This window comes from Lagopus muta, chromosome 1 (assembly GCF_023343835.1).
Source record: "Lagopus muta isolate bLagMut1 chromosome 1, bLagMut1 primary, whole genome shotgun sequence".
Lineage (NCBI taxonomy): Eukaryota > Metazoa > Chordata > Aves > Galliformes > Phasianidae > Lagopus > Lagopus muta.
Genome location: NC_064433.1, coordinates 172194443 through 172209430, shown reverse-complemented (window position 1 = coordinate 172209430; position 14988 = coordinate 172194443). Strand labels below are relative to the sequence as shown.

Sequence of the window (14988 nt, the reverse complement as noted above, 5' to 3'; positions counted from 1 at the left end):
CTGCAGGTCAGGTGGAAATGGGATGGGGCAGAGGTGAGAGGAAGAAAGACAAAAAGGAGAGCAATGACTGCCAAGAAGAGGTGGACAAAAGTGAGAACAGTCTCTGTTTTTTTTTTTTCAACAGTCCTGGAACAATGCAGTGACTCACTCATTACTATCATTTTTACCCTCTCAAGTAGGAAGAAGTGCTGTATCTATTTTAAAGATAAAATGAAGTGGAAAAGTTACAAGAGGTCACCAAACAACAAAGAGTGGAATGAAATCTGGGGATCCTGCCATCCTGCTGTGGGAAATTAATGACTTTTAAAGCAAAGAGCAGCAAGCAGTAATCCACAGTACAAAATTAAAGCCAATCCTTGCAGCTCTACTAGAGCTATGTGGTTATTTTAGCTTGGTCCGGAGCAATACAGGGCTGCGAATGAGCTTCAGACTGCCATCAGCAGCATTTGCACATATTCACTATCAAGTGTCCATAGACGTGGTTTATGATGCTGAGCTCTAACTGGATATCAGCTATTCTCTCTGACAGTCAATAAAATTTATCATTGCAATAAAACCTTAACTAAAAATGTTCTTTTCCTAGTAAACTGATATATTAGTAATTAGTAAAAATCTTGCTCAACATTTTATGCCTTGTGCGGAAAAGCAAAACTAAAATAGGTTCAATACTCAGCTTTCAGTTAAACAAGCAAGCAAACAAAAACAGGGTAAACTGAAGTAGGGAGTTTGAAAAAAGTCATTGAAAATTACAGAAATTGTTTATAGGCACTCCTCCTGAGAGCATGCATGGGGAGAAGTTCTGGTGTGACAGCAAAGGATGATGTCCCAAAGAGTGGCAGAGATACCAGTTGCTTTGTAACTGATGGTTTTGTAACTACTTTATCTGTAATTACAGATTCTATATGACACTTCTATATTGGAAATCTGCTTCAAATATCTTCTTGACAGAGGTGACAGAGGGCTGGAACAGGCTGCCCAGGGAGGTGGTGGAGTCTCCTTCTCTGGAGATGTTCAAGACCTGCCTGGATGCCTACCTGTGCAACCTGCTGTAGGGAACCTGCTTTGGCAGGGGGGTTGGACTCCATGAGCTCTGGAGGTCCCTTCCAACCCCTACGATTCTGTGATTCTGTGATACCTATCTGTCTGTCTGTCGATCTGTCTATCTATCTATCGACCTATCACACTCTCTCTCCCTCCCTCCCTATTTACCTATCTCTTTATATATTTTCTGTTCATCAGTTTGCTTTTATGTCAGATTTAAACAAATGACACACTTTCCCCACAGGCAGCTTCATAGCTCTCCCTTCCTAAGAAAGAACAGCATGTCTTTCAGCATCACCAGCAGCAGGTAAAGTGATGCCACCTACTGCAGCACCTTACACCCCTACACTAAACTCACGTGAGATTTCAGAGGCCACTATTATGTAAGCTGCAGTCCATAAGAAAATGAACCCTTAACTGTGATGTACATCAACTCACATTGTTTATTTTCAAAATGAACTCTTCATCCTCTATAGACAATTCATTGAACTGTAAGTTCTCCTTCCTGTCTCTTTTGCTGTCAGCAAATGCTCCAGTGCAATTCAGATTACTAACACATCTACACAACTTCAGAACTCCGTGTTCCCAGCCATCTGCAGTACATTATGCCTTACCTTATGTCCTTCCAGCTAAGATTATTCAGAAAAGCAACCCTATGGTGAGAAAGGCTGTGTGAATTTATGCTGCATTGGGAGTCAAGAACCTGCACATATGAACTGAGCACACGAGGGCTGCAATGCAACAAAAAGGACCCAAACACAGGTATAGTTTGAAATGATTTAGACTAGATAAGGTTAATGCTAAGCACATGCTTAAATCTTTTGCTGAGACATGACCTGCGTCCACATCCAAGCAGAATTTAGTGCAGAATTTACGGATAGAAGTTGACCATTCTTGAACACAGAAAGTACAAAGCCAAGGATTATCATGCTGAGGCTCTCACACCACACACTGAAAATCAATTATTTCTATACCCTAATGGTGATGATGGGCCATATTCCACCCAGCCCAGCAGAAGTGAGAGATCTACCACACGTGTAAAGTACAAGCCACCATCACACCATGCTTCCACCCCAAATAACTACCTGCACCATGTGACTGCCTTTGAGTCACCCACCTGCCAAAGTTCTTCCCTTCAAAAACTGCTGAGATTCTCAGAGAGCAGAGATTTGTGTGCCTGTCTACCAAAGGTAACCTCCAGCAGGTCAGTGCAGCACTGACTGAAGGAATGAATGGATCAGCTGGCCATGAGCATCACTCATACAGCTTCTTGTGGATTGCTGCTTAATCCCTTTGGTCTCTAACTTCTGCAACTGCATCACTATTAACATCCACATCCAAAGCCCAATTGCAAGCCAGAAATAAAAGATTCCAGGATATCTGCAATGATAACTATATCTCATCATTTATCCCTTCTTTTCATACAGATATCATAAAATATCTGCAAGGAAGCATTAATACGTTGAGTTTTCTGCATTATACCATGTTTAAAAAATATGAACAAAAATCATAATTAGATACACAAAGTCCTGTGTGCATCCTTCCCTTCCAACAGAAGAGCAGAGATTTGTTAGGGACTGGCTTCAATTCTGTCCTAATCTCTTACTCACACAAACACACACACTTATACACATTCCTGCATAGCCTAAAGCAGTTTGAAAGTCATTTAAATATACATACTACTGACTTGAGATATTTTAAACCGAAAAGGACATGCTTTGCTTCTTGAAATAGGATAAAATAATTATGCTCCCACAGGGGGTTTTTAAAATTGGCATGTAGTATTTCTCAGCTGTCACGATCAGCCAAAACAAATATACTTGCAGAACTGTCTCTGTACCTTTTGCTCCCATACGATGAGCTGATTTTATGCTTCTCTGCAATGCAGGCAAACATTTCATTTGTCTTCCATTTTTATTTTTTCTTAGCTAGGCACTATGACCTTCCTAAAAATCTTCAAGGATCCTTTAGTGGCAAGCTTCACAATCCTCTCACAGCATTACTGCTCTGCGTAGCTCAGTATAATCTTTGAACTGAATTTAAGATTATTAAAGTCCAATAAAGTGATATTAGGTAGGTTAAAGACAATTAAAATAAGATTAAATATTTCAAACCATTGCCTAACATTTGTTGCATAATTCTTATAGTGCTGTGTATGATGGTGTATAACTGACAGATTGATGAGTATTTTTGTAACACCTTGCAAATCTGCTTGTCCTTAATCACTAGGAGACAAATATCCTTCACTGTTTTCTGTTTCGTAATTCAAGTAAATGACGAGGGCTTGAAATTTGTTTTTACAGCTAGATTTAAGGCACTATTTGTCTTTTGGGAAGCACTGATTTCACAAAACACACCATTGCTTTGGCCTGTCTTAAATCAAGGAAGGTCTGATTTATATGAATGGAAAGTCAGGTCCAGCAAGGACAAACTTTTAAAATGAAAATTATTGGTTTCAGTGCTGAAAATGGAAAAAGATGCGTCTACAGATCCATACCTATCCTCTCTCTGTATAATTTTACTCACAGAACCATAACGACTAAAAGAAATACTAATTCCTAACACAACATCTGAACTCAACAAATGATTATTGCTCTTTTTATAAACCTTTTCTAATTGATGCATTCTAATTTTTCAGGAAGAATTAATTAATTAAATGCACAATGCTTTTGAAGATCCCCTCAGTGGTTAAAACCTACTAATTAATGTAAGAAAGAAATCTCACTTCCTTATGTCTTCTGCATGGGATTCTGGAATATGAAAGAAAGATTAAGAACATAAAGAAGGAACAAATAAAAGAAAGCATAAAAATGTAATACAATTTGTTCTCTTACAAAAGGTATTTCCAAGAAAAGCCCTGGAGGACAACTCTGCTAGCAAAAACAGCAGACAAAAGAAGAACTAGCAGTGGATTATCAGAGCACATTTTTGTGTTATGTCCTAGGAAGGCTTCCTAGAAGTCTCCATAGTTGGAGCAATCTCATAGTACTTCATAGGGTAATGACATGAAAAGAAAAAAGAGATGGCGTTACGGTCACTCTGCATCCTGCACTCCAGTTCATAGCAAGATGTAGCTGAGGATATGCAAATGCAGTAGGATGGGACCTCTAAATAATTATCAGTGGCTGTTCAGCCATGGAAGCACATGGAAGCACATCTTCGTACAATTACATTTTCAGAAGCTAGATTCTCCTTTGCCAATGTCCACTTGACTTCTGAAGAAAAAGCTCTGAGCTCCTTCTCCTTGGACAGTATACTGAGTATGGAGGTTGGGACTTGAGTCCACTTAGGATCTCTTGCACCCATGAGAAACAGAGAGACAATCTTATGGGTCAAACCTTACAATGAGGTAGTAGAGATCTGCTGACAGGGAATTATAGAGTGTCTGGAATTTTGATCAGTTTATTATTTAAGCTGAAATGCTTAATCACTTACAGCAGTAGTTATCTTAACAGTCAGTTGCAGTCGCACATTCAGGGCCCACCAGTATTTCAGGTGGTCTTTAAAACTCATCCGTTACTAGAAATGCCTATTGCTTTATTGTTGATGAAAAGAAGAAACATCCAATTAAAAGATAAAATAGCTAAGTGTTTCCACTAAATCAAATAAAACAGCAAAAAATGAGAGACAGCGATGCACCTCATAACAGCATGTTTCACCTCATTGTGTATGGCAACTATGCACTGTGCCAAGCTGCCTTATCATATGTACCATTAAAGAATGAGAATAGTAATACTTGGCTTAAGAAGGGTGGAATGGTTACATCTATAAATTAATCTGACTGTGAGTTTAAGGAATAATTGTTATTTCACTTATTTTTTTACATTTCAAAATCTTAATAACTCTTTAGTCTGAATGGATAGCTATGCAAGCCCAACCAGTAACCAAACACTGGCCATACATACCATTCTGATACACAGCTTGGAGCTCCTCAGATCTCCACACTAAACATTATCGAGGCTCTTTATGGAGAACAGTCTGACATCTTGCACTTTCTCAATTACTTACTGAAATGTTCACTTTCATTCTATTCCAAATACAGTTTAAATCTAAGTGCATTGGATACTGAATTGTGTTCTGGCTGGAACACTTTGGTTTTAGCAACTAACAGTCGGACAAATGGCCGTTCTAGGATGTCTGCCATCTTAAACTGCTCTAGAGGAAATAAAAAGAGACAGGAGTCATTTTATAATGGGGGCAAGAATATACCCATCTCACATAACTCCACCAATTTTTGATCTTGTGTTGTAACTTTGCAGCTAGCTTGTACTTGCTAGTCTTTTGGTGGTCATCGAATTCTTGAGTACCTATTTAGAGCTTCTTTTTTGTATGAGCATAAGGAACCAATTCAAGATTGCAACATGAGAATGGTGCAGCCTATCACTAACACAATGTTGTCATTTTTTACTACTTGCATTACAAAACACTGTAAATTCAGGATGCAACCTGGACCGAGTGGAAGTAACAAAAATGAAAAACTAACTGAAAAACCGTGTGCAAGTATAGGATGAAAAGTTGACCCTTGCCTCAAAGATCATAGAGCCTAGATTTCATTCTAAATGCTGCAGTGAAGGTAAACTCTGATATGTGAATGTGAAGGGGACAGCACTGCTCTGTTTTGTACCTACTCAAAAAAGGGTAATCCAACTTTGGATCTCAAATGGATGAAGAATAAAATGTGTAGACAGACATAAAAGCTCTGGAGAAGCTGAGGAGCTCAGAAATCCCTGGTGATCAGCACTTCAGACTTGCCAGCTGTAGGTTCCTGTTCCAAGAGAGAAGCTGTGCAGATGGCTCCCAAGAACTGTGGCTGTTGCCAGTGATTGTAGAGGATGCTTGGGTGCCTGCTGCAGATCCTTAAAATTTCTGAACCAGTGCCAGCAGATAATGGGCACAAAAAAAAAAAAAAAAAGAAAAAAAAAAAAAAAGGCAGCTATTCCTGACATTTATTACGCCTCTAACAAAGCTTGTAAGGAAAAGATTAAAACCTGCTATTTTGCATACAGAAGAAAATAGGCATTTATGTGTGATTTCAATATGGCACTTATTTCCCAACATACATCGTTTCAGCAGCCATGCTGGATCATAAAGTAAAAGATTATGAAAAAGGTCATGAAAAAAAAAATTAACAAAAATATGTAATGAATTCCTGGCAAGTTTTACATTCCCCTTTAAAAAAATTACATATACCCTCCCTTCCTCCCTTCGCTCCAGCAAATACCATTCATGTTTAAGATTAGATTATTTTTTTCCTGATTCCTCTTTAGCTGCCACAGTGTGACTCGTTCTCAGATTGATTTAATTACAATTATAGCCCTTGTTCTTCTGGCGTTACAAATAAAAACTAGAAAACATAAAGGAAAAGGTCAATATAGGGGGACTGTATGAGCCAGGAGATGTTAAACAGTGCTGCTAGTGATTACCATTGATTTCAGTTGGGTAGCTGTTGCCTAGTCTAAGATTACGTACATTAATACAACAGAAACTAGCTACATTTCCCATCTACCCACCTGAAAGGTGGGTAATTGCTATGCCACACATCACTGTTTTTAGATATTGGGCTTGAGAGTGAAACAAACACAGAATAATTTCATAAGAGCGATGTGTTGATAGAGTAATAAAGATCAGCCATCCATGTAACACATGCATGTGTTTCTCTTTGAAAGAGTTAAGAGTTTGGTAACAGAGATAATTCAACATCAACTGTTCTAAGCTGCAAGTAAAACGGGAAAGTTTTCTTAAAATATGCTTGCAAAGGTGATTTTTTAGCATTATTACTTTAGAGATGCTCTAAGTGTAACGTTCACTTGGAGAACAGGGTATACTGAAGATACTGTGCAGTGCCTGAGCGTTGTTACTGCATTGGAAATAGTCTGTGGTTCTAATTTACATATTTTGAGGTAAAAGTGTACTTAGAAAGAAAGTCTTTTCCTGAGAAGACCTAGCTGCCGTTTGCTCCGAAACTGTTTCCAGCATGCGTTGAGTTTCAGAATCTTGCTTTGTCAGAAAGCTTACTGAGTAGTAGTAACAAAGAACAGAAAACTTTGACCTTCCAGTAATAACTGTAATTATTTTTATATTTAAACATATCTCTTACTTTGCAGAGAAAACCGTGTTAGAGAGTAGGTACTTAACTGCACTGTCCTCAATGCTGTTTTTATCTAATAGCCTACATTATTCAGCTAAATATTTTACCCCTGAGTCTCCTCAGTTTCTTCTGAGGTGCTGACATGACTGTAGTAGAAAGCACAGCCACCTTAATGGTTTTGCAGGGGAAACAATTAGTAAATTAACAACATGGAGCATTTCAGAATCAATTTGCTCTGCTGGAGAAGTTCTATGAAGACAATACTGACGCAGTAACACTTTGGAAGATGGTATTAATGCCAGAGGAGAGAAGAAGAAATAAATTATATTGGAATAAAGCTCCTGATACTCATCTGCTTTCTTCAGAATAAATACATCTCAATTAAAAATATGCATGTGATATCAAAGCTGCCTCCAAGCAGACAGTAGATGTTTGTGCAATTTTATGGAAAATATTTGCATTTCCAACAATCTGAAAATTAGGATTTTATTTCTACAGCAGAGCTAATCCTTAAAAATGTATTTACTGAATTCTCAACAGGTGAATGACAGCAAATTGTTGACAATTCAAAGTGGTGTCTTGTAGTGCAAAGTAACGTGATGTTTAATGAACTATATCCTTTTGTGAAGTAAGCAACATAGAAACCATGATAATCTCTTACATGCAGAATCATAGATAAGGAAAGGATTCAGAACACTGAGAGTTTTCATGATGAGAGCATGAAAAGAAAGGAATGATCTGGAAGGACATAAACACAAGAGATGTCCAAAAGTATAGAAAGAACAAGAAGTATATCAAGAACTCCTGTCTTACTTAATTTGTAACTCCACAACAAGGACATCCAAAAAATGAATTTTAAAATGGTAACAGGAAACAGATTTTTCATGAAACAGGACACACCATGGCTAACATTTCTATAGGAAGGTTTGCAATCAAGAGCTTAGCAATAGGCAAAAGCTACTCAGGTATTAGAAATATTCATAATTTTCAAGATAGTGCATTTTGGAAATGAAATGAACGAACCTATTTCTACAGAGAAGCCAAGTTTTGTGGGTGAAGGATGAGGCCTAACCTGCCAGCAGCTTATATCAGGTAAAGCAAACTATGAGAGCATTGGTGCCATCCCTTGAAATTTCTGTTTCTGGTCACTCTGAAAAATGACAGAGAGGATCTCATCCAAATGGTAAGTTCTGTGTTCCCTCAAGCATCTAGCAAGAATTCACAGACAAGTTAAGTTGAACACCAGAGTACATATTGGTTATCTTTAATTACATTTGTGTTTCAAAGTAACAAATAACAGCTGTGAATGAAGATCCTTCCATTTTTACTTTCATTTTTTCATTTCCTTGCTTCCCTTAGTGGAAAACTGTAGATATAATCTGGGCTGTGCAACGCTCATCAAACTAATTACAGTATAAATTTCTGCTCAATTTGCTTAACTAAGCATTAGTTGGGAACTTCTTGGGAAACTCTTGCTGCGATACAGTGAAAACCTTCCTTTATATAAATCATTTCAAAGAATATAAGGAAGGGAGAAATCCATTGAAATTTAGCTCTTAGAAAGCTGATGAATAAGCTAATCTGTTACTGAGTGTTCAATGTTCAACTGTTTAAAAATGGCATAGGAACAAAAACCAATGAGAATGCCATTGTTCTGAGCTATTTTCTTCTCTTAATTAGTCCTGATGCTATTCTAAAAACTATTATTCTCCATGCTGTGTATCTTTGATATGAACACAAAATAAATATGCAAAATATAGAAAATGAGTACAACATCTTCCAAAGTGAAAACTCACACCATGAATTGGAAATGTAGCAGTGAGTGAATTACTGAATTTATGATTCTTTTAGGAAAAAAATGGAATATCTTAAATTTATTCATAAAAAACAATGGCACAGTGCACATACATGCAAAACCCAGCAGAAACAAGGGAAGGTCAGCAGGCTAATCACTCTGGCTTATTTCCCTTTTCTGTTCTCCCATCTGCCTATTTTCTCTCTCTCTTTGTATTTAAAAGGAACAACTTGAAAACAGTTAGGCTAAAATTTGACCTACTTTTCTTGATCCTTTTAATGAATTTCTTTTTTTGGCAACATCCATGCAATTTCTATACCTTTTACTTCACACACGGTTTCTCTTCAAAGCAGCCTAAATAATGCCAGGCTTCTGCAATTTATGAGAAAGCCTGTAACAGAACACTGATGACCCATCACCAGAGATGGAGCTTTGCATTCAGATCGTGCTGTATGCAGGACTGCTGCCTGTGTGCTGAGAAGGGGGTCACCTTAAATCATCATGAAGTTGTGATTACCAAGGCTGCAGATCAAACTAATAGAAGCAGAATCTCAAATTTCAGGAACATGGTTGCTTGGAAGTGTATTTCCACATAATTTTGTGTAGATTCACTTTGCTTCATATTAAAACATGGCACTTTGCTCTGAATTACCTCTTCCTAGCCCAGCCCAAGTTAGTCATTAATTAAAGACTGTGGAAAAGGCATTTTATCAGCAGTTGAGTTCAATCATTTGAGAGGAAAGAAAACAACCTTAAGTACAGAAATCAAATTAAGTGCTACAAAAAGTCCCCTGTTCAGGTATCAGCCATGCCAACCTCAGAGAAGGAACACTTAAAATTGCTTCAGGATGGAAACAGAGCCAAGACTGAGTGCAGAAAGGGGCAAACTTGCCAACTTTATATCAGATTGGGGCCTAATTACACACCAATCTGCAAGCATGTTCTTACAACTGCTGTCAGATCTGTTTGGGAGTGAATAAGACTCCTACAGCCACAGCTCATGAAGACTCTGGGATAAGCAATGAAGAAGTCAAGCTAGAGAATGAAATTGCTAGAGACTGAATTACTGCTTTCTTTCTCAAACTTATCCCCCATTCCCTTTTTTATTTTGGGAAATGGGCATAATATTAAAAAAAAGCTATCGGAGCTTTAACAAGGATGGGATATGGGACAAAGAGACACACATAGTCAAACTTAACTGGAAAGAAAAGATATAAAAAAATATTTTAAACATTTGTTGAGATAACTGATGTTAGATTTACGGGCACCACTCAAAATCCATGGCATAGTCATGTCAGACTTCTCTTTGAAGCCACTTCCTGTGCTTGGGAGATCACATGCAGAAGGTAAGAGTTTGGTTGTGGCTGCCAACCTGAACGTGATGGGACCAGGCCAGGCATCACGTTCGTATTGCCTTGTTTGCACTTTCTGAGGTCTTTGAGAAGATTGCAGAGGGAGGTGTCTGATGAAGAAAGAAGGAACTGGGTACCCACAAACAGCCTGGCTCTGGACCAGAAGAGCTGCTATTTCTTGTTTTTTTCTCATGGATTTAAAGCAAACCCAGGAAATCAGGAGGCATGCAACTGAACTACTGAACTGAACTACTGCTGGCCAGTCAGTCTCGCTCTGTGCCTGGCAAAATAATGGAGAAGATCTTCCTGAAGGCATTACTAAAGCACATGGAAAATAAAGATGAGGTTATTGGTGGTAACCAACATGGCTTCACCACGGGCAAATCGTGCCTGACAAACTTGGCGGCCTTTTATGATGGAGCTAAGCATTAGTGGGTAAAGGAAGAACAACTGGAGTTGTCTACCTGGACTTGTGCAAAATGCCTCAAAGTGTTCAACACTGTCCTGCATGACATCCTGGTCACCAAATTGAACAAAAATGGATTTGATAAAGGGGCCACTCACAGGATAAGGAATTGGCTGGATGTTCACATTCAGAGAGCTGCAGTCAATGGCTCAGTGTCCAAGTGGAGATCAATGATGAGTGGTATTTTTCAGGGATCAGTGCTGGGACCGGTGCTATTTAGCATCTTTGTAGGCAACATAGTGAGTGTGATAAAATGCACCCTCAGCAAGTTTGCAGATGATACCAAGCAGAGTGGTGCAGCTGACACGCTAGAGGGAAGGGACCTAGATAAGTTTGAGAGGTAGGCCCACACCAATCACATGAAGTTCAACACGGCCAAGTGCAAGACGAGCGATTCTATACCTCTATGTGGAGGGTTGTAAGGGTAGTTTGGTTAGGTCGTGGTTGGACTTGACGATCTTTAAATTCTCTTCCAACCTGAGAAATTCTACAATTCCTGCACCCAGGTTGGGGGAAATCCCAAGCACATATACAGGTTGGCTGGAGAACAGCTTCAGAGCAACCCTGAGGAGAAGGATTTGGGAATGTTGGATGATGAAAGACTCAACAGCATCAAGCAATGTGTGCTTGTAGCCCAGAATGCCAACCATACCCTGGGTGGCATCAAGAGAAGCGTGACCAGAAGGTCGAGGGAATTGACTCTGCCCCTCTATTCTGCTCTCGTGAGATCCTGCCTGGAGTACTGCATTCAGTTCTGGAGCACCAAACACAAGAAAGACATGGAACTGTTGGAGTGGGTCCAGAGGTGGGCCAGGAAGATGAACAGAGGGCTGGAGAGAGAGACAGAGACACACTGAGAGAATTGGGGCTCTTCAGCCTGGAGAAGAGAAAGTTTCAGAGGGATGTCATAGCAACCTTTCAGTACCTGAAGGGCACCTACAGAAAAGCTGAGGAGGGACTTTTTATAAGGGTATGTAGTGACTGGCTGCTGGGAAATAGCTTCAAACTAGAAGAGGATAGATTTAGACTAGATATTAGGATGAATTTTTTTACTGTGAGGGTGGTGAAACACTGGAACAGGTTGCCCAGAGAGGTTGTGGATGTCCCCACTATGGAAGGCCAGGCTGGATGGGGCCTTGAGCAACCTGGCCTAGGGGGAGATGTCCCTGTCTATAGCAGGATGGTTGGAACTACATGATCTTAAAGGTCCCTTCCAACCCAAACCATTTTGTAAGTCTCTGAGTCTCCACTAAGCCTAAGTTTGTTTACCAGTTTGTACTTTCAGATCTGTCATGAGATAAGCAGGTGGTGCTCAATTATGGAACTCATGCTGGATACAACTTCCAAACATAGGGGAATTGCACTAGTATTGCTTGCACCATTACTGTGGTAAAAAGGAGACTAACAGGTGCTCTGAAAGGCTTTTCACTGCACAGATGCACACATATTTCCTCTAAGCAGATCAGAATCAGCTATGGTGAGGGGTCCTGAAGCCCTCCAGGATGTCCTGCATGAGGCCTGTCTGAAGAGGACTGAGCAGGGCCTCTTTTCCTCTTCATACTGGCAAATGAAAAAGATACTCAACCCTGTCCATTGCATAATTCTGAAATTATGTGATATCTGGCCTGTTCAAGCAGCGCAACACTAGACAGCTTGGCCCCTCTGGGAAAAGAGAAAAAGGATACTTTAAAGACTCTTCTTTCTAGCACACCTTCAAAGACACTAAGCTGCACATGTGGGTAAAGAGTTTGGCAATGATGGTTCTCTTAGCTTCCCAAAGAGTCTTCCACAGAAGACAAAAGTGTACATCTCACACTTGAGATAACTCATGATAAACTAAATCCCACAGAGCATTCCTGAATTCCTAAATTGTAATCTTTCCTTAGAAGAAAAGAAAGCATGAAACCACTATGTTACAGTGCGGCGTGCATCCAGGACAGCCTGCAAGGCAGATCTCAAAAAGGAGCTTTTAATTTTTGGAAAGGTAATCTCTTCTATCTTCTCCAGAGCCATACAGTTTCATAGGGTAAGAATTCTGTCCCAGACAGCATGGCTTGGGAATTTACTACTCTCTGCTGGAGAAATGCTTATGAGCATAGCCTTTTATCCAAAACATCTAAATGTCTCGAGCTCTTGCCAAATTGTTTGCTTGTTTATTAAGAAGTAAGATTGCTTCTCATGCTGAGAAGTTGCAGCAGCAATTGGAGAAGCTGTAGAGGGAAACTAAGAGAAAATGTGAGTCACATTTGGCAGCATCCATCAGAACACATCAGTATGTCGGCACTTAAGCCAGTGCTTGCTAAAGCAAGTGAAGTAATGAAATAAAGACTGATCCACCAGCTTTGCTGTATAGGTCAGCATAGGCAGATGCAGAATATCAATTTGACCTGGGATGCTGTCCCAAAAGACCTTGGGAGGGCTTTCACAGAATGATTCCAGTAATTCTAGAAAGGCCTCGGGCTATTTGCACAGCAGAGCAGCTGCAGAGATAGAAGATATTCTTCTCAGGTACAGAATGGACTGCCTCTGCTGGAAAAGCCGCTAGCTGTCAGAAGAGAGACAGAGTGAAATCCAGGCTATCTTTCCCTATCTCCCCGAGAATGCAGTACATGTCCTGGGATGGGCTTCTCTGCCTTTTATGATGAAGAGTTCAGAATCATAATCTAGATCACACCCTGGATCTATAGTCACAGTTTAGGATTTAGAATAGGAAAAAGGAATCCGCTTGAAAGAAAGCTGTAGTACTCCCTTCAGTGTTCCTTTCCCAGGTACAGAGCATGAATGCTTGGAAAGACTGCTTATTTCACTCAAAAAAAAATGCTTTTTCAGAACAAAAGTGCTTTTACAAACACAAAAATATTGTAAAACCTAAATGCACAAAAGCCATGGAAAGACAGTGACAAAAAATCATGGCCTTCCCAGAATAAAATCCTGAAGGGATTTTCAGCATTCCAGTTCTGCTTACTTCCAGCTCATGCTAGTTGCTTCCAACAAATCTACTTTTAATTGAACTACACAGAATTAGGTTTTTGTACGTCTGATTATCTGATCTTTTTATCCACACGCATTTGTTATCAATGTCATGCTTACCAAACACATTTACTTTATATCAACATGCATATGTACAGATGCACGTATAAATTAGAAACATCTACGTCTCCTGGCCTTCCTTCCAGCTATGTAACTGCTAAGCTATGTACTCAGCTATTACTCCTCTAAAACTGTTCTTTTGATCCCAGCTCAGTTACAGTTTGCTGCATCTTGTTCTCATTAGGCTGTAAAATTAAGACGGTGGAGGAGAAGGGCTGTGAGAAAACCATTTGTACAACGAAGCACACCACAAAATCACAAAATGTTTTATTCAGCTCTTATGGTAAAAGCTACAATCTGCTGATAAGATACTAAAGGAAGTATTCTCTCCCTACAGTTGGGATGCATTTCCATTTTTTTACACACATATACTCATCAGAACTATGTGCCAGTTCTCATATTAATAAAAACATATCTCAAACCAATTAACCACTCTACTATGCCATAAATACAGTTCTGCCTTCATGAGTGCCATATCTTTTGGTGACTGAGTGCCAATATCTCAACCATTTCACTTCCAAGACAAATTGTCAGTATCCCAAGCAGTGTGTATTAATTTATAGAAGAGCGGAGTCTTCACGGTATTTCCAGCTGCTCTTCACATTTACATCTGTTGCCAAAATAATCTTTCATAATGTTCTCTTGAACCATTCAATTACATGGAAAAACATCTGTAATGAGCAGGCCTTGGCTCACCTTGCTCTCCTGTGGAAATACCATTAAAGCACAACTCTGTGGATTGGAAAAAATACATGAGGATGTAAGAGTTGTCTCCAAAATGTTTGGCTCCTCACACAGGGGACAGCAGGCTCTGCATAAGGCCATCCTTCTTGAGAACTTCACTCATATTTACCAGTACTTTTACTTGTATGATTGTATTAAGTATAGGTAAAACTATTGCATTAAGTACCTCTCCTATGAGACATATAAGATGCCCTATATTCCAAAACACTTTCCTTGTAAATGTAAAAGAGACACAAGACAACAGCAAATAGGAGAGCACAAGCAATCAGCAGCAGTGCACTGGGTTGGTGCATTGCTGTGCTCAGCTTGCACACAGCCCAGCTCCTACCAGTGTTTTCAGAAATAGGTTTAAGGTTTTAATAGGAAGATTGTCACCAAGCCCTGACTGTTTACAACAGACATTTCTAGAGCA

The 14988-nt window shown here is 39.4% G+C and overlaps 1 protein-coding gene across 3 annotated transcripts in view; it reads right to left on the bottom strand.

The window, feature by feature from the left end:
• Positions 1 to 14988, bottom strand: part of STARD13 (StAR related lipid transfer domain containing 13) — a 308068-nt gene that overhangs the window by 187160 nt on the left and 105920 nt on the right. The gene's annotated exons all lie outside the window — the stretch shown is intronic.